The sequence below is a fragment of the Actinia tenebrosa genome, unplaced genomic scaffold (genome assembly GCF_029948245.1).
Source record: "Actinia tenebrosa isolate PJP-AT-01 unplaced genomic scaffold, QUT_ActTen_1.0 PGA_scaffold5__44_contigs__length_20552954, whole genome shotgun sequence".
Taxonomy (NCBI): Eukaryota; Metazoa; Cnidaria; class Anthozoa; order Actiniaria; family Actiniidae; genus Actinia; species Actinia tenebrosa.
The window spans coordinates 2,498,515-2,522,225 of NW_028292582.1; the positions used below are offsets into that span (position 1 = coordinate 2,498,515).

The 23,711-nt window shown below is 44.4% G+C and overlaps 1 pseudogene across 1 annotated transcript; it reads right to left on the bottom strand.

The window, feature by feature from the left end:
- Window positions 1-17,062: 17,062 nt before the first annotated feature.
- Window positions 17,063-23,109, bottom strand: LOC116295543 (sodium- and chloride-dependent transporter XTRP3A-like; annotated as a pseudogene). The gene is made up of 10 exons (XR_016121339.1): window positions 22,201-23,109; window positions 21,491-21,760; window positions 20,549-20,733; window positions 20,329-20,439; window positions 19,904-20,157; window positions 19,763-19,850; window positions 18,852-19,050; window positions 18,567-18,726; window positions 18,068-18,230; window positions 17,063-17,666 (listed from the first exon to the last, which is right to left on the bottom strand). The product of XR_016121339.1 is annotated as a sodium- and chloride-dependent transporter XTRP3A-like (transcript).
- Between the last annotated feature and the right edge of the window lie 602 nt (window positions 23,110-23,711).

The following is a 23,711-nucleotide window of genomic DNA, read 5'->3' on the forward strand; positions in this document are numbered from 1 at the left end:
AATAAAACGAATTTATGCAAACCAATTATACCACGATTCATAGGGCCTATAGCCCTAACAAACTTGTAAATATGAGTGAAATCTAAATTCTGACAGTTGTCACGAATCGAAATTTTGATTTTGTTCGATTTTTGCTGACATCCACTCTTAAAGATTCTCTTTAACCACTATTGTGAAGTTTCTGAATCTCTAACCCCTAGTAGGGCGTGGTCCATTAAACCAGACACACTTACCTCTCATCTGCTTGTAATTGGTTTATATTTTTCATTTTTTTAAACTATGATTTGATGTGAGGTAAATGCTAAATAAAATAAAAATACAATATATCTATTTCACCTAGCAGCAGGTAGGGGGACTCGCGATCGATGCCAAAGATATACGGGTTTAACCCGCGGATTTACGAAGACGGGTACAGCAGATTTATCGCAAACGGAGGTTAAAATATCTTATAAATATACGATGCACGAATGTAAGAAGTTCGTTAACGACTTTTGCATAATTTGTCTAAGACCTAAAGTTATCGTACCTAAGCCAGAACCCTTTTGGTGTTGTGGTAAAAAAATGCAAATAGAAGATGACACGTCAGCACAGTGTTACGAGTGTGGTAAGAATATTCGTAATGCCGTACCAAATGCTACCAAAGAGCAATATTACGCCAATGGAGGTCGTAAGAAAACGCCATATAAGAGATTAAAATACTTCCGAGACTGGATGAGTCATATCCAAGGTTTACATCCGGTATATTTAGACACGCAGAAAATCATAGACCACTTAGAAGAGCCAACCCCACAAAGTCTACGAAAGACATTGAAAAAATTAAAGCTAGGGAAATATTACAAAGCCATTCCCTATCTTTTGTCTGAAATTACCGGTAGGCGTATTCCTCATGTCCCAGATATGCAAAGGGCCGAGTGGTTATTCTGTCGGCTGGATAAGGATATTCCTTATTACCCCGACGTAATTTACGAAATATTTTACAAAATAGACCCCAACCACCCCCTATTAGAATGGATTCCGAGAAGATGAAATGTGCAGCCTAAATCCCCATGCGATGTCTACTGAGCGAGTTTTCTTTGTAGATCTTCCTTTGCCTTCTGGTAGATCTGTTTGCGAGATTCCTCGGACAGATCTTTCACGATGGTTTTTTTATTGCCCGACTTTAATTCGCCGTATTTCTTTTCCTCCGCGAGGATCAAAGAAAACTCCGTGTCGTCTATGCGGCGGTCCTGCAGAGCCTTGGAGACTAAGTCGGCAATGGTGTTAGCCTTTGCTCTTGCCAGGGCTATATGAGTGTCGTGCTTGGATATCTTACCAGACAGTTGCTTTATAATGCCTGTTGTAACAGCGGAAACAATGCCGCAGACAGCTCCAACGCTTGCCAAAGGAATGCCAATGACTATTCCAGGCCCGGTAAGCGAAGTAGCAACGCCAGTGCCTGTTAACGCCACGGACATGGAGCCGGAAGTTATCGCGATTTTATGTAGTATGCTTCGGGCTCTGGCGTACTTTTTTCTAACCTCTTCGTAGTGTTTCGCTTGCCCTTCCAAGTAAGCCAGTATTAAGTTCGCTTTATTCAGACGAAAGTTCTCGGCGTTTAATTCGTTAGGTTCCTCCTTAGGTAAATCAGGATAAAGTGGAGGTGCTGATGGTATAACATCCATTATATACTAATGTACGACGCTTTTGGAAATAACATAGAGGAGCAGCCACATCACAACAACATGGATTATGCCAACTGGAGAGCCTTTAGGAAGATATTTCCGCATGCAGACCCTAGTATGTTCGAAAGAAGATCCGATGGGATTTACTTTAACGGCTCCAGAATGTACAGCAATGCAGACTTGGAACATTCGAAGCTGGAGCAAGTAGGTAATCAGGTGCAGCGATTGACGATTGTACGCCCCGTTCATGAAGAAAGGCCACCAAAACCCAAGCCTACACCGGTGCATCAGGAAGCTCCACCTAATTTTCCAAGGAATCTATTAATGACCAAGGAAGATTATCCATTTTACGACGCTGAAGGTGGTGTAAACGACTTTGAAACGATGGTAACGTTCCTGAAGATTTCAGTGGGTAAGCAATCATTTGACATAGTAGTAAGGAATATCTATGGGGATACGATGTTAAAGCATACGTCGGGTAAAGAGGCCAGGGAATGGTTAGCAGGACCCAATATGCGATATTGGCCGCAGCAGTTAAACTTTGCTGTCTGGGCCGCCACTAAAGGTTGTGGTGTTGCCGCGGACATGTTTCACGTTCCGATCATGCGGTTTCACGTTGCCTTTACGGTAAGGAGGTTGTTGAAGGAGCTTAACGTACCTTTACCGGGAGATAAGGCATTTAATCCAATGAATAATCGATATGACGCCGCAGCCCTAGAAAGGCTAATTAACGAGTTCAAACCACAGCAAAGAGACTTTCGTTATAAGGAGGGTAAGACGCATGGGCTGGGTATAGTTTACGTTTGGGGTGCCAATGGTGAGAAGCCGGCTGACTACGGACATCAGGAATACCCAAGTAATGAGTTAGAGTTCGGTGATATGGGTGGTGATAAGAGCAATAATTCATTAATTACCAGAATCCAATCGAACTACCTCGGCACTTGGGATCCATTCGTGTTGATGAAAGGAAAAGGTTTAAGGAACCTAGCCAGGATTAACCGCAGCATTGAAGCATTTGTGTACTGCATCTTAGGAGCGCAGGTAAATACCCGCAGCCCCATCGTTGGATCCCAAGGTGCTTCGCGGGAAACGCAAGAAGAATTCCTAACTTTATTTGAGTCAGCAATAATAGAGAACGACATATCCAAGTCGGTGCAGAGATATCAATTAGCGGTGCAGCAGTCTAAAGTGCGACTGGATTACGCTTTGTCGCCTGCTTGTTGGTTGATGCCAAGTAATTTGGTTATCAACGCCAATTCCGTCGTGGGTTACAACAATAAGCTGCAGCGAGCTACTAAGGATATGAAGTTTGGGGTGAATGACGTGAACTCTGACATGACCAAGGGCATTACTCACTTCGTAGAGAAACCAAAAAAAGAGGTAGAAAAACCATCAAAGAAGGCGCATGTAGAAAAGCCACCAAAGAAACCAGTAAAGAAGGTTATGCCGCCTGAGGAATATGACCATAACTTACTAAAAGCCGGCTTAGCCACCGCAAGCATTGGTCTGAGTTATTATATATGGCGATGAACAACCCCTACGTAGCTGGAGTAGATTGTGTCTATACGACTTACACAGGCGAGAAAAAATACACCCAGGCGGCTTGGGTTGATGTCACGGGCATGTCCGTGAATTTGAACTACTCGGGAAAGAAGTTGATAATATGCAGCATTTGCATTGGCACGAGCAGTCACGCCAACGTAGGATTTCGTTTCTGCGATGACAATGGCGTACTGCAGCCTATGAGAAGTAAGACAAACAACAGGGAGCCTGCGCATTTTTCCGTAGAGCCCAACCCCAGCAGCCTTGAAAATCATTCCGTTTGGACTTTACACATGGTTGCCGATTGCCACGGGAAGGTAAAGCTGCAAATACGCGTAGACGATACGGGAAAGGTCACGGTAAATAGCATAGAGGATCAAAGAGATTACGTTTATAATCACAAGAGCATCAGCACTCTTACGGTGCTTAGTCTCTAGAAGCAAACTATGTTTGCTGAAGTATATGAATCCACATGCGAAGGAAGATTGGTTCCTTCATTACTTGGAGGAGAAGGACTACGTGAATGATAAATGGTTTGATACCGGGCTGTGGGTAAAGGTTGGAGGCCTGGGATTAATCATGTGTACTATTAGTACTTCGACGGGGTGGTCGTGTAATGTTGGGTTTAGGATCGTTGATGAGAGTAACCGACCATTACAGCCTTACAGAAAAAAGACAACAATAGGAACCCAGTTCATTTCTCATTTGAGGCCAACGGAAGTACCCCAGAAGATTTGACGCCCGTAACTTTTCACATGATAGCTAATTGTCAATATGCGAAGTTACAGATTCGCCCCAGTGATAAGATTACGTCGGGCGCCGATGCCGGGAAGCTGGGTCGCGTTCGGATAAATGCCGCCCCGACTGATGCCCCTTCGACGGATGCCACTTGGAATCATAAGCCCATTAGCACCATGAGTGTGCTGCCGCTAGTTCCGCATTATCAAGGCGGCGCGAATACTATCTTTACTTATCCCCAGTCGAGGACGCCTCGGGCGCCCGACGACGATAAGCCTGATAAGATTAACCCTTCATCTTCTTCAGAAGTACCACTCCAATAGCGACGACCAAGATCCAAATGTTATTCCCCACGAACTTCAACAGTTCTCCGCCGGCCCTAAGTGCCAAGGAAACAACCGAACCCAGCAGCCCAGGAAGACCGGCTGCCATCTTTTTTCCCAAGTCCGTCAGCCCATTGCCTAATTTCTTTACGCCCGCGCCCGTAGCCTTAAGCGTGGATAGGATGACTCCTACTACGCTCGAAATAGCAACCGCAAATGCCAGCGGAATACCATACTTCAAAAGGGCTCTTTTTACCTTTTCCTTGGTGGTAAGCCCCAACTCCCTTTCCAGGTTTTCCTTTTGCGCTTGTAATTCCGCGACTCTTTCCTGAAGGGCCTCCACTTCCCTTTGAGCTGCTTCCCTTTCCTCTTCGGGACGAGTTTGGTCATTGATTATTTCCTGCAGCCGCTCTATTTGCCCCTCTAGGTCTTCGATGGCCTGATCTCTTTGCCGGATTTGTTCCGCCATGGTATTAATTTCGGCAACCAACTGCTGCCGTTCCACCAAAGAGCCAGCTATGGTGGTACGTAAGTTCTTAGCTTCTTCCTTACTTATGTCTAGGTCTTGCAGGGCAAGTTCGAAGGCCTTTTGGGCTTGGTCCCTATCGCGTAGGGCTTTGTCTGTTTGTTCTCTAAGTTCTATTATTCTTTGGTTTTTATCGTTAAGTTCTCTCTTTTGAGCATCGAGGAGTAGTCGGTTTTGTCGCATATAATCTGCTTCCCTTTCTTCCAACGTTTCTTGTAGTTCCTCGACGCGCTTTTCTAGCGCGACCTTTTCATTCAGGGTTTCCAACCTTTCTAACATGCTTCTAGTGGCACGCTGGAAGCCTTTTAAACTCGCCACGTCACCCCTAACGTCGCCATTCTCATCAAAGAGGGGTTGTGGTTTCGTCCAGCGGTCTTTGTCAGGAAATCTTAGGTCTTGAACGCTTATGAGGACTTTGTTTCCTTTTTCCGTGAGCCTTACGTCGTCGGCGTCAAAGTGGACATAGCGCTGCTCCAGCTCTTGCGCCGCCCACTCTACGGTTTCCCGCGCGGCTGCTTCCGGCTCGCCCATGTTTTGAAGCTCTATGTGCTCACGCGGAAATATGTACTCGCGTGCTTTGGGATGTCTTAGGGCCTTTGCAATCCTATCCCTTAGGGAATCGTCGACTTGTTGGGTGGGAAGCAGCGGTTCTTCATCACCGTCGTTAATGTCAGCCTGACCTTCCTCAGTGGTGGGATCGAAGTCGGGGTCTGTTCCTTCTACTTCCATTATATATGATAAGCTCAAAGTTAAATCCCAACGTATTACCTAAGCAGGTTGGCGGGCTGAAAGCAGAACGCACCTTTCACCGGGTCACATTCACACCTTCTAGCGCAAAGCCAGGGGAGACGCTGTACGTAGGCGTGCCCCGCCTAACGGATAACCTAGTATTGGTTCCTGGCACCTTGGCTTTAAGGTTCGACCTAGCGGTGCAGTCAAGCCCCACAGATGAAAGGATTATCGTTAACAACGTGGGTCGCAACATCGTTTCTAAGATGAGAATCAAGTTTGCTGGGGAATCCTTGCTGGACTTAAATAGGTACGATCTGTATACCACCTATAAGGATCTATGGTTGACAGCCTTTGACCGCGCGCAAAGGATAGAGCAGGGAATTGGTAGTGTCATTCTACGTAAGGTCCGCACACCTACGAAAACGCAACCTACTGACGGCAGCGGAGAAACCGCAGTGGCAGACGCAAAGCGAATAAAGACCGCCTATGGTAGCAAGTATGTCATACCGCTGGACTTTGAAGTAATCACGAATCACGGTGTGTATTACCCAAGACAGTTATCCGAGTTACAGTTTGAAGTAACTTTAGCAGATGCTAATAACATCATTGGTGGGCTAAGCACTGCACTTACCACGACAACCCCATACTCTATCACTAATCTAGAATTACAGTACGAAACGGTGTACAGCGAAGAGCTGGCCCGTAGCGCTGGCATGGAATACAGCTCCGGGAAGGCATTCTTATACGACCACGTAGTAATGTATAAGACGTTCAGCTTCCTGGATAAGACGGATGAGGTTATCAACCAAAGCATTAACCTCCCCCGAAGAAGTCTCACGGGGTTGATGCTGGTGTTTGCCAAACCCTATGAGGCTGGTAAGCGCGACTCCGAGGCCTTTCACAACCCCAACATTACTAACGTCGGCGTGAATATCAACGGCGTTCCAAACAAGGTCTACTCCCAGGGGATAAAGCCCGCAGACGTGTACAGAGAGGCCATGCGCAAGTTTGGCAACCAAATTAGCCCCGAGGAATTCTTTAAGGATAAGTATGCGCTGTGGATTGACATGCGCACCATTAACGACGAAGACCTACATGGTCAGGGTTTACGTCTAGTAAATACGCAGGATGGTATAACATTGGAAATCAAACGCACCAAGAATGCTGCTGCTGGCGACGCTGATAAGATAAACTGCTACATCTTCGTCGTGTCTGACGCGCAACTGAGCGTAGAAACGAATCGACTAAAGAGTGTCGCCTACTAGGACGGCTGAGGAACGAAGTCGTCAATGTTAAAATATTTCTTGAATATACGATGCTTCGCGTGTTCGAAAACAACGGTACGAAACTGCAAGTCGTGCAAGGCGATAAGTTATACTTTAAAGCGAAGGAGGTGGCGGCCGCGTTGGGTTATGAACGCCCAAAAGACGCGATTAAGGTGCACGTTCGCGATAAATACAAGGTAAGGCTTAGCGAACTTAGAATGGAGGTGAATCGCCTCCCTTCCAGTTCACACCCACATTCCCTGTACGTGAACGAATCTGGGTTGTATCAGTTGATATTCTCCTCGAAGATGGCAAAGGCAGAAGAATTCCAAGATTGGGTCCTCGAAGAAGTCCTACCCGCGCTAAGGAAAACGGGTAAATATGCAATGAACAAACGCTTTGACAGCCCAAATAAATTAGTATTTAAGATCGAAAATGAAGCCGACCTACACGCGAAGGTAGTCGACTACATACGTAGGTTTTACCCCGATTTCATCATAGCGCCGGGTCTTGGCGAGCTTCAAGATTCAGACAGCAAGCGAATAACCTGCTGGCGAAAAGGCTACCAAGCCGGTCAACCCGACCTTTTGATCCTAAATGCGCATAAGAAATACCGCGGGTTGTGTATTGAGTTGAAAACCCCAAAAGGAAACGGCGTCTTATCCGCGAAGCAATCTAAGAAAATCTCACAGCTTGACGTAAATGGTTACCTAACGATGGTTAGCAACGATTACGACATTATCTGCCGTGCCCTGATGGATTACGCGGATGGCATTCGTATTCCCTGTAAGGGCTGTGTAAAGCGGTTTAAGTCCTACGCCACTTTGAAAACGCACCTAAAGATATTCCATAGGTATAATGAAGCTCAACTTAATTCATTGGCGTGATCTTGTCCACGGTAAAGCATACGAAATAAAAAATTACGTCGTCTTCGAAGACATCGACCGTTTACGGTTAGTCCTCAAAGACTTAGAAGGCAAGGAATATTCCCTTTGGGCGCCGGATTGCGTGCGGTACGTAATTCAGGGCGAGGAATTCACCCACTTACGCAGCTATGGTAAGGTAAATGGCCGATGGAAGTTTGACATTGAAAGAAGAGTCACTCCATCTCCTCTTTGTAGTTAAGCGCGTCTGCTAAAGTCCGCTGCGCTTTAGGATCCGCGGAGCACCAATGCCCCACAAAGGATCCTTCGGAGAATACCCTGTCGCAATGAAGGCAGGTGTATTTTTTACGCGGCTTACGAGGGGTAATGCAGTCGGCAGGTAGTTCGCAAGTAATACAGTCCATATATTGAAAGGGTAATTAGAATGCCTCCCAGAAAGGCGGCTGCGTAGGCTAGCATATACCTTTAAAAGGGGTCTTTATTTTTATTTATTATTATTAGATTATGCAAGCGCCCTTAAAAGGGGTCTTTATTTTTATTTATTATTATTAAATATCCTTAATTCATTATTATCGAATATTCTTAATAATAATAAATAAAAATAAGAATGGGATTTGAGACTCTTTGCGCAAACCCTACTTTACTATCTTAGGTCCTTTCTAACTTCTACGGGCTTTCCTTGCCGCCTCATTGCCGGCATGCCAGGCCTCAAAGCGATCTAAGTACTCCTTAAAGCCGCCTTGACCGTCGTAGAGGCACTGCCAAATATGCTGGTCACTTCTTTGACAGCCGCAACGCTCGCAGGTTGCCTCCCAATATTCCCTATCTTCCCACCTTACGCCTTCGACGCAGTCAAACTCCGCAAAGCGCTGGTCAATTTCCTTCTTCCGGCGCGTTAATTTCCTTTGGGTTTCCTTTGGGCAACATCGTGCAGCAACGTCGCCGTGCTCCTCGCAAGCCACGCTCAGCAGGTCGTAATTGCCGCGGCACCGATGTCGATGCCATTCGTCGTTCTTGTCCTCCTCGCAGCGCTCACATACGTTCTTTAGGCAAACGCGGTTATCCACGTGGTAATCCAACATTTGCGCGCTGCTAAAGAGTCGATTACACTCCTTACAACGCCTTTCGCGTGCCTTCTTAGCGCACACCTTCTTTTCCAGGTGGTATTTTAACATTTGCTTGCTGCTGAACTCCTTGTTACAGTGCACGCACTCCATATATAATAAGGATTTAATAACCACTATAAGGGATACCGCATAAAGTCCTTAACAGCCAGAAACTATTTCAAAAGTGTCTCAGAATGTCGACGTTTAGGTTAAATCTTTGTTAAGGATGCCTGGAAAGCCCGTAATGGTTAGTAGGCGGCTTAAAATAGTAAAGTAGGGTTTGCGCAAAGAGTCTCAAATCCCATTCTTATTTTTATTTATTATTATTAAGAATAATTAAGGATATTTAATAATAATAAATAAAAATAAGGACCCCCTTTAAAGGGCGCTTGCAGGATTCAAAATAGTAAAGCTAAGACACTCTTTGGAATAGTTTCCAGGCATCCTTAACAAAGATTTAACCTTATTGTCAACATTCTGAGACACTCTTTGAAATAGTTTCCAGGTATCCTTAACAAAGATTTAACCTTATTGTTAACATTCTACGGGGGATATCGCATGAAGTCCTTAACGGACTCCTTAGCCCAACCGGCCATCGTCAAAAGCGCACCAAACCGTTCTGCACGCTTCAGACCGCACATTTCATCGTACAATTCCTGCACGCGCTCCTTTAACCGATCGATCTCCTCCCTTTGCATTTCTATGGTGTCTCTTTTATCTTTTGCGTCGGCGGCAATCCTTCTTACTGCTTCCACTGGGTCCATCGTATATATAATGGATCCGAACCATATTCCCTGCAATGCTCTGATAGTAGGACCCACCGGCTGCGGAAAGACCCAGTTCGTGGTAGAGCAGCTATTAGGACCCTTTAGATACCGCTTTGACTACATAGTGCTATTATGCCCCACCTACGTGAATAACCGCACCTGGACGGGCATAGGAGTGAAAGATGACGACTTCTTCGTAGATATCTTAGACCCTAACGAGTTATCCAGCCATCTTAAGTTTTGGCACAAACAATTCCCTAAAGATACGCAGACACTACTCATACTGGATGACATTGCCTGCGGGGACGACGTAAAAAGACGCACTTCCGAGCTCGTTAAACTCGCCTTCAGCGGTAGGCATGACAATATCAGCGTTTGGTTGCTCTCGCAGCAGCTTACCAGCGTCTCTAAGCCTTTAGGGAAAACATAGGCTCTCTCTGTAGTATTTTATACGCCCAGTAAGTCTGACCTGGAAACCATCTTAAGCGACTACGGCGGTGAGATATCCAAGGAACAGTTACACGAATACATGCGGCATTTAAAGACGCACCAACATTCCAAGATGATCTTCTCTTTGAGGTTTCCCTACACGGTTGGAATCTATGATTCCTAATGTATATGGACATTGAGCAGCTCTTAGATGAAGTCCCCACGCAGTTAGATGAAAGTAACCTCAAGGAACAACTTAACATCCTTGTGTCTTCGGGGAAGTGCAAAGAAATGATAGGCAAGGAACTTACCCATGAGCAGGTTAATAAGTTGTCAGAAGATGAAGTCAAGAAGTTCCATAAGAGGTACGAGGCTACCCTTGCAAGTAAGACCACGGACGCCGTAGCAGACTCCGCTATCCGACTTGCGACTAAATTGCTTGGACTTGCGCTGCCCATAGACGACGTGGAGCAACTACGGAAGGACATAAGCGAGGACTATGTTATCGCCCAAGAACTTAAGATAACCTGCGGGTGGTTGTCTTTGAAGTGCGGTAAGTTAATGGCAGTCGCCTCTGCGGCTTTGCACGTAGCTCAGCACGTCGACTTGAAGGAACTTGCGGGCACCTTTGGTGCGTCTTGGAAGGACTTCAAGAAGGACAGAGAAGTCGAAAAGGTCTTCCAGGCGGCACTTGCTGAGGTACCTGATCAAGTCGCCACAAGTACTTAGTCAAGTTATCCTTAAGTACTTAGTCAAGTCGCCTCAAGTACTTACTTAAGTCGTTGTCAAGTACTTAGTCAAGTCATTGTCAAGTACTTAGTCAAGTCATTGTCAAGTACTTAGTCAAGTCATTGTCAAGTACTTAGTCAAGTCATTGTCAAGTACTTAGTCAAGTCATTGTCAAGTACTTAGTCAAGTCATTGTCAAGTCATCCTTAAGTCATTCTCAAGTACTTATCAAGTCCTTCAAGTCCTTAGATATAAATGAGTGAACCAGAGTCGAAGGCAGAGCAGCCCGAGCAAAAGATTACCAAGGCTAAATCTCCAGGCAGAGTTGCCGCGGGGAAGAAGCTCGCGGAGATGAACAAGAAGAACAAAGCCAAAAAAGAAGAAAAGGTGGAGGAAAAAGAAGAGGGATCCTTTTGGAATCCCGGCTACGTCATTGGCGCGTTAGGAGTTGCTATAGCAGCAGGCAGCCTTTACTTACAATGGCGGGATACGAAGCCAAAAGTAAAGTGGGAGGCCGCAACATATCACGCGCCCGTGCAGGAACAGGCTGTTAGAAAAAGTAAGATCCCTGAAATGGAATAACCTTCTCGCTTTGTAATATAATGTCGACCGCGTTGTTGAAAACTGTTGAAGAGGCAGCCATTATTACTTCCATTGTTGCGGGTATTGGTTGGGTAGGTAAGAAAGTGCTCAAAGAAGACTTTACTGAAGACCCAAGCAAGAGCTTCGCTAATTTTGCTAAGATGACCGCTGCCGTGGGCGGGGCTATCATGGCAAAGAATTACCTACAGAAGGAAAAGTACCTGCCTAATGTATAAATGGCTACCTTGCTTGCAGGCGGAGTCATTGCAGCTTTAGCATTCACTGGAGCTAATTATGGTGGTCAATATTTGGATAGATTAGTTAGAGGTGATCGCAGCGGAGATTTAGCCGCCGAAAGGAAGAGACACGACTTAGCGCTGGAGAAATATCAGCGAGACGTGGCAGCTTGGAATGAAAAAAGACAAGCTTACAGGGATTGGTTGGATAAGAACTACCAAGACAAGATGCAGGCGGATAAGAACTTTGAAAATACAGACTACGCCTTTAAACTTTATGCGCAAGCACACCCCGACTTTAGGTTAAGAAAGCCTCAGTTTAAGGATTACTACCAGCCTTCTAAGAAACAAAAAGACAATGAGCTGGTATTTGTTGGCATCGCAGGGCTGGCAGGAGGCGCGGCCTTGGCGTGGGCATTGTAAAATGCCCCTAATATAATGATCGTCTTTTTGGAAAGCGATAAAAATAACTTTACCACTTATTTAAATCCCCCCATTAAAGCCCATAAGGTTCGGCTCATAAGTTGCTCTTTGTACAATTCTTGGTATAACCTGATTAGGGGCATAGTCACTGAGCATACAGGAGGATCTAACTATCAAGCCGTATTGCTGCCCGATGGACATTATACACCAATCACACTGGCCAAGGAATTAGCAAAACACGGTTATACTCTCACCACAGGATTGCCGCACGAAATGACCCTCAAACATAATATGTCAAATTATTCAATGACTTTTGGAAAGTCTGACCCATTGGGATCTTTATTATGTGCCTCAGGCAAGACGATTACCAACACAGCCATACCTGTGAAATGGAAAGTCGCATCCTCTTATGAAGTCTATTGTGACTTGGTTCATAGTTACAACAATGGAGAAAAGTCTTCTCTTATGTCCAAGTTTCTACCCAAAGGTAATCCATTTGACCCAGTAGAATACACCCCCATTTCTTTGAGCTATGACTTGTCTAATTTGGTAGAAAGCATAAACATCACCATCAAAGTGGACGGAGAGACGGTGGATTTTAACGGACGTAAGATCAATCTCGTTTTGGAATTCATATAATGGGCCGCGTAGAGGACAAACTCAAAAGGATTTACTATGGGCCTGAAGGCTATTGGAAAGGAGCGTCGGCCATCAAGAAACTCGCGACCGCGGCCAGGGTATCAGACGAAACGGCTAAGAACTGGTTAAAAAAACAAACCCTCTGGCAGGTTTATCTTCCCGTGCCCAAGTACATTCCCAGGCCCAGCTTCACCGTAAATGCCCCTAATGAAGTTCATCAGGCGGACTTGCTTTTCTTGCCGCACGACAAGGTGAGAAAAAAGACCTATAGGTACGCTTTGACCGTAGTCGATATCGCAAGCAGATACAAGGACGCCGAACCCATAACCAGCAAGGATTCTGGGGAAGTCGCAGAAGCCCTAGGTAGGATTTATAAGCGCGTCTTGAAATGGCCTAAGCTGCTGCAAGTGGATGCGGGGACGGAGTTTATGGGCGTGGTTACCAAGACCCTGAAAGACCACGACACCAAGATTAGGAGAGCTGAAGCTGAGTACCACAGGGGTCAGAGCATCGTCGAAAGATTTAATAAGACCCTGGCCGAGCGTCTCTTTGGATACCAGTATTGGAAAGAGCTGGAAGATCCCTCCAAACGCAACAGGGAATGGACCCAGAGGCTCCCCCAGGTCGTCGCGGCTTTGAACAACGAGGCGGCCAGGGCTACGGGAATGAAACCCAAGGATGCTATGAAGAAGAAACACGTGGAACACAAGTCCTACGTCAGAAGTTCGAGGGCGGTCGGACTGAAGGAAAAAAAGCTACCCCGCGACATAGTGGTCAGATACCTCTATCAGCCGGGGGAACTCGAAGGTGGCAGTAAGAGAGCCACGGATCCTAACTGGTCTTGGGAAACGTATGAGATTTCGAAGTCCGTCACCAAGGAAGGGCAACCCGTGTTGTATTACCTAAATGGCCCAAGTCGTGGATTTGTCAAGGAAGAGCTGCTCATAGTCCCCAAAGACTCAGAGTAGTGCAGCTCCACGCGCCCGATTACACTCTAGGCATGTCAGTCTTACGTTGCCTCTGCAATGCCCGCGTTTATTATTTATGCGATCCACGGAGAACTGCTGATCGTCATTTGGGTCAAACCTCCATAGTAGAGGTATGTTGCATTTGGCACACCGTGCCCCTTTCTTATAGACGTCGTCCACGCATAGGTCGAACTTTATCCCCGCATAGCGGGGATCTTTGCTCTTTTCTTCGTCGTGTCTTTTGTAGCGAAGGAGTTTCTTAGCAATGTTCTCTTTGGCTACGTCCTCTGGGGTGCGGTCGTAGCGCAGTTGCGGACCCCAGGCTCTTTTTAACTGCTTGGCATATTCTACGCGGCTTACGGCAGTGTAGATAAGGTTGCTCCAACACAGCCGCTGGTCTATGACCCATAAGGTTTCTTTTATGGTAAGTCCCTGCGCGCTATGGACTGTCATACAATAACCTAAGCGCCAATCGGGGTGTGAGGTAATTCTTTCTACTTTTTCTATGGGCACCCAGGCTTTATCGTGAGTTACGGCATTCTGCAGTTGGATGTCGGTGCCTGGCACCCATACGTCTCTTTTTTTGCATTCGGGTGTCGTGGGGTTTATAGCAGACGGGCACGGGATATGTAGGGAATCGCTCGCGGTGTATATTCAGCAGGTCTTTCTGTATGCGTGATTGTGCTGCGCGCTTGCTGCTCAACACCAAATCCTTTGGATGCCACGCGTGAAGGAATTCCTCGTATTTCTTTGCTCGTACACGTTTGCGAAGTATCTTGTTTTGTTCCGCGTCACTGAGGCCCCGAAGTTCCGCCTTTAGGTTTCTTACTTGATCCTTACTGCGGTAATCGGTGTTAATTTCTTCTGCATAGTCGACCATTTCTTTCAACCATTCGTGGGGCATCTCTCCGCAAATAGGCGGTGGCTGGCAGGGGTCGCCGGCGAATATCACTTGACACTTTCCACGGAGGAATTCTACGAACTCCTGCAGGATTTCTAAAGGAACGGTGCAAATCTCATCCCAAAGTATTACCGGCGGTATGTCGTGGATTGCTTCCGGCACCCACTTTTGACCATTCCAGCGGAAGAAGCTGTGGTACGTCTGCGCATCGTAACCCATCTCCGTTAATTCTCGCTCCAGACGATGCGTTGGTGTTAACACCTTTATCTTTGGAAATAGTTTCAAGACACGCGTAGTTTTACCACTGCCACCGGTTCCGTAGAGGTAAGAGAAGCGTTTGTAAGATATTGGATTGGCAACCGACGGTAAAGGCTCCACAGTGGGCGTTATTGAACCATGTGTGTGTTCCCCGTGGTATTCTACGCGTTCTCTCCAGGCCTTTATTTCTTCGTCTTTGACGCGCCATTGACCGCTCTCTGCAAGTTCGTCCTCTGTATAGAATTCCTGCATCTTTTCTAACACTTCTGGCTTTACATACAAAGAATCCGTGGCTACGCGTGGGATATCCTCTTTGTCAAACCGCAACAGCATTGACAATAGATTAATGTGCGCATATGCTAACATGCTGGCCCGAAGATGGTAATATTGCGGGCGATGATCTTGGTAATAACACAGCGCATTCCATTGCCGTTCCCCTTGGCCTTCTATGAAGTAGTCCCATTTCTCTACGGATACCATTGTTCCTTGGTCATGTGCACGTTTTATGAGGAAGCTTAGCTCACCGGCGTCTGTTATTAAGCGTCGCTGCATGTGTTTTTCGCCTTCTTTTGCGCCCTGTGTGAATTTACCTATGACCACACGCGCTGTGGGGTTGTGCTCTGGAAGCCATTGTGTAAAGGCGCTATGGCAGAGTATGGCTTCATGCGCTGTGTATGTGAGGAGTTTACGCTCTTCGAGAAACTTCAGCAGGGGCACGGGGATCCATTCTTTCTCCTGTAGATGTTTCCCGTACCACGCGTAAATTATTGGATGTAAGTCTTCTGCCAACTCCCATGTGGTTAGTCTGACGAATCCTGTTGCTGGTGCGTCGTATTTACAGTCTAACGCGACACGAAAGAATTGTGAGTCGGGATGCCCGTATCTATCGTAATACTCCTTACAATCCCCAAGGCCTTTAAAACTGGCAGGGTAGCAATGTTTCATATCCAGGGATACGTATTGATCTTCGTCGTACTCCATGTTCCACAGACCTCCATGGCCGTGTTCTACACAGGCTTTGGCTATGTCTCCGAATTCTTTTGGGGTGGGTTTCCAGCCGTTTCTTTTCTTTGCGGCCAGGAAGTCCAAACTGCGGGAGCTAAGGACCTCATCTGAAAAGTCCTCACCAAGGGTTTCGCAGGCGCTTTGGATGCGCTGGTGTTCGCTCTCGGGCCGGTAAAGAGTGCCGTCTTGCGTCATGAATTGATTTCCTTCCGAATCCATTAGCCATATGGAATTCTCGTGGATCAAATCTATGAGTGGTGACCCCTTGTAGACCTTTGTCTCCTTCTTTCTTGGAAACCTAAGTTCTCTCCATGCGTGCGCGTTGTGTTGATAGATAACAATAGGCGCTCCCCGGCCTCCATACTTTTTCGTCCCTCCGTAAATGAAACCGTCGGTGATGTCCTTCACGTGTATGCGGCGTTCTAAGGCAGTTTCTAACTTTTTGATGTTTTCGATGGAGCCTCCAGTTTTACGTGTAGAATGCTCCCATTTCCTGATGGCTTCTCTTCTTTTTGGCGTAAGCTTACCACCCCGAGAGGAATCCTCGAAAAACTCCCTAACCAGCTTCCCAACGCAGTTACCAGGATGTCGCATTGGTCGCAACTTCTTAACGTCCGGCTTCTTAATCTCGTATGCACCGTAAATGACCACGGTAACCGGGTAAGCGACCTCGTAGAAGAGCATGTCTATTCCCTCAAGTGCTCCCGGTCGTGTGTGCTTATTCAAAACGAACAGGTTCTGCTTACCAGACGCTCTGATAGGATTACGACCCTTTTCTATTATCCACTCACCGTCTAAGTACTTTACGAATGTCAACTCCAAACGGTAGTCACCGGCCGGCATTCTGTTGATTATCTTTTCAGCCATTTTGTGATTCATAGTTTTGTCTGTCTTTCCCTCCATAAATGTAGCGAAGACAAAGTCAGCGTCTGAGTTATCCATCACCTGATTTCCGAGCCTGCGCACAGTTTTGTTTTGAATGTCGTTGATGGTGGCCATGTATACCTAAGGAATATTTTAACCTCCGTTTGCGATACCAAAATAACTTTAGGTCTTGGTAAAATACCCGTAAATCTGCTGTACCCGTCTTCGTAAATCCGCGGGTTAAACCCGTATATCTTTGGCATCGATCGCGAGTCCCCCTACCTGCTGCTCACCTCGTCCTGCTCTCAGTCTGACCTCTAGCTCAGCTGGTAGAGAATCGGTAGTACAATTCCGAAGATCGTGGGTCGAAAGCGAGGTCGAAAATTAATTTTTCCGAATTTATTTCCAAGGGTCTTTCGCCCGGAATAACCTCGTTCCCAAGCACTATAACTTATCTATAATTCTATATCTTAAAAATAAAATAATTGAATTTTGAAATTGAAGCGTTTATTTTTGAGCATTGCTAAAATACAAATATCATAGTATTTTACTCTATTAGTGGCTTTAACTACAGCCAAGGACTAACATCTGAAACGCTTTTACATGGTGTTTAAGTTTTCTTTTTATTTGCTTGTATTAGCATGATGTTGATTGATATGTTTTATTGGATATAAGCCATTCCAAGGTTGAGAAAAAGAATGAGTCAATTTGGATTGCAATGCATTGTGGGGTCGTTTGAGGGGACATAATGGCAAGATTGAGGCTGTTTTGTCCTCCAAAAACAGCCCCAAAATGTACTGCAATGCCAACTCAACACAGTATTTCAGTTTCTAAATAAAGTTTGGCTTTAAAGGAGCCAAGTCTACCGCTGTCTGTTCTGATGTTCTCTGTTCCAGTCAGTGATTTCTCAATCTCGACCAACCCAAACTGTTCTTTGCGTGCAGGTTTCCGGGAACGTCGTCTCTTGTATTTTAGAACACCAACGACCCGCAGTAGGAAAACCAGGGGTATGAAAATGCATGACGAACCAATCAGGAATGCAATGACAATATATCCCCAGGGCGGGTAGGACATGGGTTCTACTTTGATCTGAAGAAACAATGAAAATAAAAGAAAGTCACATTAATATTATATGATTTGCCTCAATAGACCTTATCCACTGTTTTCGCATTTTAGTCCTTGTGTTACTCCCTTGAGTATCATTTCTTTGTTTAACTGTTGCACATGAGACACATGAGAAGACACATGAATATGGATACAACTAAAACAAAGAATTTTATTCTCAAGGGAATGAATGGCACATGATTGATCTGAAATGGGCAAAACATTATGCCCAAGTGGATTTGGCCCTTAGAGAAACAATTCAAAACTTTTTTTTTTTTTTTTTTTTTTTTTTTTTGAGTGGGGGGTGGTTGAATACTGGGGAGAGGAGATTGTGTGACACAAAGACAAAAGATTTTGTGACGAGTCTTGAGTCTTGTGTGACTTACCTTTGCATGGTTCCATACTGAGTAAGTAATCGGTTTGGTCGCCAGATTTATAATGCTAGTAATAATATTGACAGCGACGACGACAGGTGCCAGGACAGACCATGTGACCCTCCAATACCATCCTGGGCGCCCACCGGTCATGAACTGTATATCACTCTCAAATCTAAATACAGAATTTTACAAATTTAGGGTTATTGCAAGTGGTGAAATGCGCACACAATTAAAGTTTGAAGAAAAATAAAACAGTTCTCCGATAGACATCATTGTTTCCGTCGTATCACTTCTCTTGTATTCTCTTAACTGAAAGGGATAACTGTTTTATATCAAAATACTCTGGAGACATTTAGACACAAGCACACAAATTTAACGGAAAATACTATAGAAGTTTGAATTCAGAGAACACATGCAAAAAAAATATGAGCATTTGAGATACTTTTATCGAAGATGGCATTTCCACCAATCAGATTACGAGATAGAATTCAGTTATTCTATATCAAACCTTTTTAATCCATAGACATAAGAGACTCCAATCAACTCGAAGAAACCCACAACTAACAGCGGTAGAGGACCAGAGAAAGAATCAAATGCTTGCAGCCAGTACTCGCCAGACCTTTGGCAGAACAGCAGGCCAACAAGAAATGAAGCCACACACAAACAACCTGGAGAGACCAACAACAGAAGGTCATGATTAACCAGAACGTAGAATGGTCTAAAATGTTCTTAATCTTAGCTGTTGTATTACGAGAGAATGGTAATGACTGATACAAATATAGTAATAATCTACCTGACAAGATCTTCTTTCTGATGGGAACCAGCTTGCTCTCGTAGATAGGAGTAATAACACCCTCTAATATCCCACATTGACTGCTGAGTCCCATGGTGATAAACATAGCGAAGAACAACATAGCCCACAATGGAGAGATGGGCATCTCGAGGATGGCTTCAGTAAATGCAACAAATGTTAAACCTGGTCCTTGGGCTGCCTGTGGTGAAGATTTGAAACATTTTGAGGCCGGAGTACTGTTTGGGTACTGTGCTGGGGTACTGTTAATAGTTTATTACGTGGGATACCGTATATACCATTAAGGATACTATTTGAGGTACTTTGGGTGCTATGAAATACTGCGGGGATACTATAGTATACATGCTGCTTGGGGTTCTGCGGGATGATAATAATAATTATTATTATTATACTTTAATTCTTAAACGCATTTTAAAATCTCAATGATTTTACAATAGTGATGATAAATATATATACTCTAAAAATACAAAAATACAAAAAATAAAATATTATAAAGCACAAAAAATTAAATAAATAAATGGAAATAAAATAATATTCTTTATAGAGAAGAAATAGATAAGAAGAATGTTCATATAATGTTATTTAACGTCACATTGTTGTTTGAAAAAATAAGTTTTAAGTTTTTTTTCTTGAAAATGTCAATTGAAGGTGAAGTCTTTATGTCATGCGGTAAAATGTTCCATAGTTAGGGGCACACACAGAGAAAAAGATCCGTAAATTATATAGTATTGGGATAATATTAGGAACTTGATACTTCTGGGGGCACTAAAGGATACCATAGAGTATATACTGCTGGGGGTATTTCCTGAGTACTATGGGACCCTGGGTAACTACTGCGGTTCTATGGGGTACTAAAGGAGATTTTGTGGGGTACTTAAAGGGGTCCCTCTCACCTGTGACAACCAGTGCTCAAGGTTCTGACACTTGTCTGTAACCGTCATGTTGAATGGCAGGTTGGTGTTGTTTACTCCATTAAGGATACTACGGAATTTACGAACGATGAGCCTGGTGAACAAACATTTCCATGAGAACACAAGTATAGTCTCATTGCATAGCAACCATGACTTTGTACAGTTACCTTAAATCCAAGAATAGAAAAGATGACGATGTTGGCGTAAAGAGAGGTGGCACCATTAACCAGTGAGACAGCAATGGCATCTCTTTTGCAGTTATTGTGGATGGGATTGTAGCTGGACCAGGCGATCAGAAAACCATAACCAACACCAAGCGAGAAGAAGGTCTGTGTAGCAGCTTGTAACCACACGAAAGGATTGAAAATCTTGTCAAACTAACAAAAAAAGGTAATATAATGGATCACTTACTTGTACTTAGCTCCCCACACTGAAAACAATTTGAGTCACGCATGAGGTTTCATCATCATACTGCTGACCAACGCACCCCCTGGAAAGTATTACGATATACGCATATATGGTAATGATTTCAAGTAGTATTGGGTTACCTTTGGTATGAACATGTACTTGTTTCCATCAACCGCGCCGTCCAACGTGAGCCCGCGGACAAGGAAGATTGTGAGTACGATGTATGGCATGGTAGCCGTGAAGTAGACGTCCTGAATGAACAAAAATACATTAATGGTATAAAGGGGGAAATATTGCGTTACCACCAAACACTGTATCAGATCGTGACGAGTAGCGTGACCCTCGTTAAGGATGACATACCTTCTTTCCAGGTTTGATTCCCTTCTTGATGCATAAGAAGACAAGAATCCAGGCGAGAAAAAGTTTAAACCAAAGCCTCCATTGCAATCCACCACCTTCCTCGATGGATGACGACACACTGATCGCCTTGTTGTACCAGAAGTACTGGGTTCTATCGGCCAAGTGACATTCAGGGAGGACTGTGCCTGTTATTGGATGGTCAGCGGTTATTATCATCATGATCATCATCATAATGTATCATTATCACGTATCATTATCATCATCATTATCGCTTTGTGTCATCATCATCTTTCAACACCACCATCATTATTATCATAATCATCATTGTCATTATCATCACCTTACCATCATTACTTTGTACCATCATATTTCATCATCATCATTGTTATTATCATCATCACCTTACCATCATTACTTTGTACCATCATATTTCATCATCATCATAATCATCTTTATCATCATATTTCATCACCACCGTCATTATCATTATCAACTTCATCATCTTATTTCATCATCACTATCATCATCATAATCATCTTCATCATCATATTTCATCACCACCGTCATTGTCATTATCATCTTCATCATCTTATTTCATCATCACCATTATCATCATTATCATCTTCATCATAATAGTATCATCACCACCGTCATCATCATCATTACCATCATCATCATCATCACCACCATTATCACCACCATTATCACCACCACCATCACCATCACCACCACCATCACCATCACCATCACTATCACCACCACCATCACCATCACCACCACCATCACCATCACCACCATCACCATCACCACCACCATCACCATCACCATCACCACCACCATCACCATCACCATCACCATCACCATCACCATCACCATCACCATCACCATCACCATTATTACCCATAATACTATAACCGCATCGTCAGGAATAATTTAACTCACCATTACGTTGTGGACAAGAAGAATAAGGGAGTGGAATATGGAACGAATTGAACATGTAGTAGAAACACTATCCCAGTAGAACATTGTAGTATATGCTAATGAGTAAAGACAGGACCACAGATGCGATCCCCACCCCTCCCAGGTAGGGATGGATGTGGCTCCACACACCAATAGATCCTTTGCGAATGCTCTGACCAATAGCAAGCTCCAGAAAGAACAATGGAATCCCCAACACTACAAGGCTCACAGCGTACGGGATCAAGAATGCACCTGTGGTGGGTTAGGAAGGGATATTTGTTAGTCGTGTTGGTGATAATGGGTGGGTGGGTGGGTGGGTGGGTGGGTGGGTGGGTGGGTGGGTGGGTGGATGGATGGATGGATGGATGGATGGATGGATAAATAAATAAATATATAAACAAATAAATTATAAATAAGATTTAGCAGTGGCATTTCCACAGATTTGCTATTCATCCACTGTAGTTCCCATTGGAATTTAGAAGTTGATTTTTGCGAAGCAAAGAAAACCGGAAAACCCTCGAAGCACAGGAGAGAACCAACAATCAACTTTACTGACATACGACACTGAGCTCGGCGGGACTCGATGATCATGATGGTGATATTATTTTTTTCTCCTGTTCAGATTTATCATATCTTTATGTCGTGAGCTGGAGTTGCGAAACCTAGCTTCAAATGAAAGCAAGTACTCCTACCTCCGCCATTTTGCTGACACAGATACGGGAACCGCCATACGTTTCCAAAGCCAACAGCGAATCCAATCGTAGCCAACAGATATTCAATCTTACTTCCCCATCTTTCTCGCTCGTCTTTTTGTACGGCTACTGTTTGTTCTACCCTGCCATCAGGTCTTGTGCTTTCTCCTTCTTCTACTAGCGATACCATCTCTCCATCGCGTTTAGTGGCTCTAGCCATCCCAGCTTACATGCCTCTTTTTGTCCTAACAGCTTTATAGATTAATTCTAAGTTTAGGTTTGGTAGAGTTTTCAAAGAAGAAGTTCGTTTTTCCAACTTTCCAATTTTTTTGTTGGTCTTGGATATATTTACAAACCGTTTACATGTGACTAGAACGTAGACAATGCATCTATCAGCTGCAGCGTGGCATCTAGACAAAAGATTATTTAACTATACTGTAGCATTAACACAGGTACTGTGACGTGAATTTCACAACAAATCCTCGCTTTCTTACCAATATAGACTGATATATAAGAGTGTTACTAAGATATTTGTGGCACGAAGTTCCTGTATTAGTAGATAACCCAGCCATCCAAAAATCTAAAACCGCTGTTGGAGGTCGCACATTAGGAATTCCTGACACTAAGTGAGAAATATGTGGTCGAAGCAACGCGCCTTAATCATTGGATTCAAAAGAGAAATACTTTTTCCATGAAAAATTACCAAATCAAAAAGATTCCTATTGAAGTAGCGTGTTTGGTTCGAAGGAATTATGTGTCGATTTGGCTCTACACGGACATAGTTTAATGGCTAACCTTTATTCACACAAATCAGTCCAATACCACGAAAAAACAGGCTAGGGAAAAGGCCCGGTGAAACCTAAAATTCCAAAGCTAAAATTACAATGTATAAAGGGAAATATAAAAGGAAAACAGTACAAAAAACTCACCGAATTGACACCACGGTATACAAGTACGGCACACTACTTCAAGCACATGTAAAACATATGCCGCGCAAAGGATTGCGGGACATTTATGCAGAAAACGTAGAATAGAAACATAGGAAAGCGGGAACTCCGGAATACCCTTGTTGAGGATTAGCCTCAACACCTATGTCTACCCCCCTTAGGCAGGAATGCCGCCACGCTCTAACCAAACATGGAAGAAGAAAACCAGTTGAGGCACTCGCCCCATGCAAGGGAATCCAGAATCCGGAATCCGGAATCCACGAAATTTTAGGCTTTGGAATTCGGAATCCAGCACTCTTGGAATCCAGAATCCAGGCCTTGGAATCCGGAATCCAGTTTATAATGAAATCAGGAATCCACCCTTTTGGAATCCGGAATCCGCTACTTTGAAATTCAAAGTATACACTCAAATGCTATCGCCTCGACCTAGACTGAACCGATGTAGCCCCTCCCCCACTGTGTAATACCTACACCAAGAATATCTGTCATCAGATGCTGATTCAATTGATAGACGATTCTACTTATACTGGCAAGTATATCAAATATAGTTTTCAAAGAAAGTAT